We start from the raw sequence: 5688 nt of genomic DNA on the forward strand, positions 1-5688 counted from the left end.
GCATTGTCATGGTTTTCATCTTTTCTTGAACGACGAGATCCAATATTGGATAATCTGGAGGCTTTTTTGGCGGAGTTTCGATCCATGTTTGGAGAACATGATGCAATTCGTGTTGCAACCAACAAGATCCATATTTTGCGACAAGGCAATCGATCAGTAACATTATATGCTTCGCAATTTCGACAACTTGCAACTGATATCAAGTGGGATGATGCCGCACTTGTGAGTCAATTTCTCTACGGATTACAATATGAGGTAAAGAAATTGATGCTTAATTTACCTGATCCTCAAACATTGAGTCAAGCAATTGACTTTGCTGTGAAGTGCGACAATCGACTTTTTGAATTTCGATCCGAGAGTCGCACAAGTGGGCCTCAACGTTACTACAATTCAATGGCAACACCAACGTCTCCTCAACACATACCTTCAGAAGTAGAGGATATGCAAATTGATGCGGTACGTTTCAAACCTCTTACTGAGCAAGAAAAGTCTCGTCGTCGACAAGAAGGATTGTGCTTATATTGTGGAGAACCTAAGCACACTGCTCAACATTGTCCAAAGAAGCGACGTAACTACAAAATGAGGAGTACGGCTGTCAAAGAAGACAGTATGTTGGAAAACGAGTACGTCTAGCTACAATAAGGACCGTGCGGCTGGAATCTTGTACAACTTCTAATGAAGGTCCTATCCTCTCCTCAAAACCATCTCCTTGTTTTATAATAGATGTGCGTTTAGGACCTAATAATTACAAAGCCTCTGCCTTGGTAGATTCAGGAGCCTCATCTTGTTTTTTAGATGAAGAATTTGTTAGATGTCATAGAATATCATTAATACAAAAAACTAAACCTGTACACGTAGAAGTCATAGATGGTCGTCCGTTGTCTTCTGGAGATGTAACTCACGAAACACTTCCTGTAGATGTAGTAATAAATGGTCATAGTAGTTGCGTAATTTTTAATATAATTAGATCTCCCTCTAATCCAGTAATTTTAGGCTTATCATGATTAGAAAAGTATAATCCTCGAATAGATTGGATTTCTCATAAACTTGATTTTCCTCAGAGCATTAGTAACAGTTCTATTAATCAAGTAAAAAACCATGAGTCTAGTATAGTAAAACTCGCACTTATAGGTGCAAAAGCATTTATACACGCAGCAAAAGAAGGATCAACTTTTGCTATTTATGCTTCACCTATTTCTGAAAGCGTAAAGACTTCAAGTGGCATTCCAAGTCAATATCAGGATTATCAAGACGTTTTTGAGAAAAAGAATGCAGATATTCTTCCTGAGCATCGCCCATACGATTGTTCAATCGATCTCAAGGAAGGAACTCTGCCACCATTTGGACCAATTTACAGTTTATCGCAAGATGAGTTGGCTGAACTTAAGACATATATTGACGAGAATTTAGCGAAGAATTTCATACGCCATTCAAAATCTCCAGCAGGAGCTCCAATTTTATTCGTAAAGAAAAAAGATGGATCTTTACGAATGTGTGTTGACTATCGAGGACTCAAGAAGATCACAATCAAGAATAGGTATCCATTACCTTTGATATCAGGACTCCTTGACCAGTCAAATCAAGCTAAGATCTATACAAAAATAGATCTAAGAGGAGCATATAATCTAATACGGATCAAAGAAGGAGATGAATGGAAGACTGCGTTTTGAACCAGGTACGGGCATTTTGAATATAATGTCATGCCTTTTGGACTCACGAATGCACCAGCTGCTTTTCAACATCTCATGAATGATGTATTTCGTGAATTCTTAGACAATTTTGTCGTCTGCTACCTAGACGATATCCTGATTTATTCTAAGAATGTTGAAGAACATGAAATACATGTTCGTCAAGTATTACAAAAACTCAGAGATGCAGGATTGTACGCCAAGATGGAAAAGTGTGTATTTCACACTACTCAAGTTGACTTTTTAGGATACATCATTTCAAATGATGGTCTTATGATGGATTCTAAGAAAGTCCAAACAATCATGGATTGGAAGATTCCAAAGACTGTAAGAGATGTCCAATGTTTCTTGGGATTTGTCAATTACTATCGGATCTTCATCAAAGACTTCTCACGAGTTGCAGCTCCACTTACACGCTTGACTAATAAAGATAAATTCCAATGGAATCAAGAAGCGGAAGCAGCATTTGAAGCCTTGAAGACATCGTTTGTCTCTGCACCAATCTTATATCGTGTTGACTTTTCTAAGGTATTTTTTATGGAAACAGACGCATCGGATTTTGCCTTGGGTGCATTTTTATCACAAATGGGAATAGATGAGAAACTTCATCCGATAGCTTTTCATTCAAGAAAATTCTCAGCAGCCGAGATCAATTATGAGATCCACGATAAAGAACTTCTTGCAATCGTGGATTCCTTTCAAGAATGGCGTCATTATCTAGAAGGTGCTTCTAGTCCAGTCACTGTGTATACAGATCACAAGAACCTCGAGTATTTCATGTCAGCACGCGTGTTGAATCGTCGTCAAGCTCGTTGGAGTATGTCTTTGTCAAGATTCGACTTCATTATCACTTATCGGCCAGGAAAACAACAAGGTTTGTCCGATGCCCTGTCTAGACGTTCTTATTTTGCACCAAAAGAAGGAGATGCAGCTTTTGAGCAACAAAGAACGGTCCTCTTGAAACCGGAGCAATTTCATCTCCGAGCAGTGAAATCAACATTGACTGTTGATTCAACTTTTCTCAAGCAAATCCAGTCCAGTATGTCCTCAGACCCTCTTGTTCATGATATCAAGAATAATTCTTTCAAGTCTCATGATTCTTCTAAGTTCGAGTTCAAGAATAATCTATTATATTTTGAAGGACGCCTATATGTTCCAGAAGGAAAAGCACGTTTGCGTGTTCTTCAAGCACGTCATGACTTTCCAGCAGCAGGGCACTTTGGATATAATAAGACTCTGGAACTCATATCAAGAGATTTTTGGTGGCCACAAATGTGGAAGTCAGTCAAAGACTTTGTACAATGATGTGATATTTGTTCAAGATCAAAAATTCCTCGACATCGACCTTACGGACTTCTTCAGCCATTACCTATACTAGAACAACCATGGTCTTCTGTTTCTATGGATTTCATCACAGATCTTCGAAACTCAAGATCTTATGATTCTATATTTGTAATAGTAGATCGTTTTACCAATATGGCACATTTTATGCCATATACAAAATCTATCACAGGTGAAGAAACAGCTAAGCTTTTCATTGATAATATCTATCGCTATCATGGATTACCTAAAGATATCATATCGGATAGGGGAACTCAATTTGTGTCGAGATTCTGGAGGACTCTTTTCAAGATTTTAAAAGTGGACATAAAGCTATCTTCAGCTTTCCATCCTGAAACTGATGGACAAACAGAGCGCGTAAACCAAGTCTTGGAACAGTATTTAAGGTGTACCATCAACTACCAACAAGATGATTGGACAAACCTTCTGCCATTGGCAGAGTTTGCTTATAATAATACGGTACATTCCTCCACGCAACAAACACCTTTCTTTGCCAATTATGGCTATCATCCACGACTTGATACTTTTGATTTTTCAAAAGTTGATAATCCTGCAGCAGAAGATATGGCAAATCGGTTGTCAGAGTTACATGCAATAATGAAGGCGCAGTTGAAGAAAGCTCAAGAACGACAAAAGATAAATGCAGATGTATATCGTAAAGAGCAACCACAACTCAACGTGGGTGATAAGGTATGGCTACTTCGTCACAATATCAAGACCACTCGACCTTGTGACAAATTAGACTATCGTAGGCTTGGCCCCTTTTCTGTTTCTGAATAGATCAACCCAGTTGCATATCGGTTACATCTACCGGAGTCAATGAAGATCCATCCTGTATTCCACGTGTCTCTTCTTGAACCATATAAGACAGTGGATATACAAGGAAGAAGACAAATGCCACCGCCTCCTATAGAAGTAGATAGTAATGAAGAATTTGAGGTGGAAGAGATATTAGACTCAAGGCGGCACCGAAATAAGCGGGAATATCTTGTTCATTGGTGCGGATATGATATTAGTGAGCGCACATGGGAGCCATCCAAGAATCTAGCAAATGCATCAGCTAAAGTCAAAGTTTTTCATCAACGACATCCATCAAAACCAAGATGAAAACCTCTCTTATAAAAGAGACAAGATTGAGGCAAGATAACATTCAATTTCCTATCCTTGTTTGTAACTTCTTTGCATTTTGTGACGCTAATTAGATGGAGAGCCAACAACCAGCGGATTCAACTCAAGAACCTTCGTTTGCTGACTTACCGGATGAGACATTGCGATTGTCACAACCTTCAAGACCACGCAACCGAGATGAAGATCCTCAAGAACGACATGTTCTTCCTCGAATAGATGGTGAGATACAACGCTTTTGGTATCACGACCTTGGAAGAGATTCTCGATGTTTGGTGATATTATTGGAGATAGGAACGACTCCTGATGGTGTTTCAAATGTATTATTTGAAGGAAGTTATGAAGGCCTCAACAGTGATCAAATAACAGGGTGGTCTTCTCGCCCTGGAATGGGACACTATCGATGGCTAAGAGGACCCATCAACTATCTTCGAAGAGAACAAAGATCAGAGTATGTAGCAAATATAATTCGCCGCATATTAGATTTTCTCAATATATAATCACCGCTCCTCATGGAACTCGTCCCTAGAAGGGGGGGTAATGTCACGGACATACATATAATTACCTATATGAATAGATAAAAGTATATAAAAGTAGATAAAAGTAGGTTAATTGTGTAATATCTTCTAGAAAAGCTTCTTAGAAGCTTCATAGACGCTGCTTTGACTTTATAGGAATCTATAGTTGACTTTTAGGTTAGAAACTTGGTCAACAAGTTAGCCATGTGCCACACATGTTGGAAGCTTAAAGAACAAGCTAACTACGTGGTCCATCCATAGAAAACTTGCCTTGCAAGCAAAGGCATGTGGCCTAGAAAGTCAACATATATTGGAGGTCTTATAGAACATCGCCACGTGGCTTCTAGTTAGATAGTATATATAGAGGCAAGAGTGAAGCCCTCTTCACTCTTGTCAACTCCTTTCTTGCTTCTAGTCTAGTTTCAAGGGTCTCTAGTTTTCTTGTATTTTGGCAATAGCCATTCCAGTTTCTTTCTTAATATACATATTTCTATTTTGTCCTATTTCTTTTTGAGAAAAGTCTCACTTACTCTTTAGCTTTCATCGAGTTCTTGTCCTTGATAGCCATCTTGGTGAAACGAACTACTATTACAAATATAGGATCATAAGATCTTGAGCTTGGAAGATCTGTGATGAAATCTATAGAAACAGAAGACCATGGTTGTTCTGGTATAGGTAATGGCTGAAGAAGTCCGTAAGGTCGATGACGAGGAGTTTTTGATCTTGAACAAATATTACATGATTGTACAAAGTCTTTGACTGACTTCCACATTTGTGGCCACCAAAAATCTCTTGATATGAGTTCCAAAGTCTTATTATATCCAAAGTGTCCTACTGTTGGAAAATCATGACGTGCTTGAAGAACACCTAAACGTGCTTCTCCTTCTGGAACATATAGGCATCTTTCAAAATATAATAGATTATTCTTGAACTCGAACTTAGAAGAATCATGAGACTTGGAAGAATTATTCTCAATATCATGAACAAGAGGGTCTAAGGACATACTGGACTGGATT

At 38.5% G+C, this 5688-nt stretch overlaps 1 long non-coding RNA gene across 1 annotated transcript; it reads left to right on the forward strand.

Annotated features, from left to right (window-relative positions):
- The first annotated feature begins 1865 nt into the window (after positions 1–1865).
- On the forward strand, positions 1866–5175 carry LOC149986268 (uncharacterized). The gene is made up of 2 exons (XR_016500876.1): positions 1866–2727; positions 3278–5175. It is a non-coding gene; the product is annotated as an uncharacterized LOC149986268 (long non-coding RNA).
- Positions 5176–5688: the final 513 nt, after the last annotated feature.

Source organism: Physcomitrium patens, chromosome 25 (assembly GCF_059467195.1).
Source record: "Physcomitrium patens ecotype Gransden chromosome 25, ASM5946719v1, whole genome shotgun sequence".
Lineage (NCBI taxonomy): Eukaryota > Viridiplantae > Streptophyta > Bryopsida > Funariales > Funariaceae > Physcomitrium > Physcomitrium patens.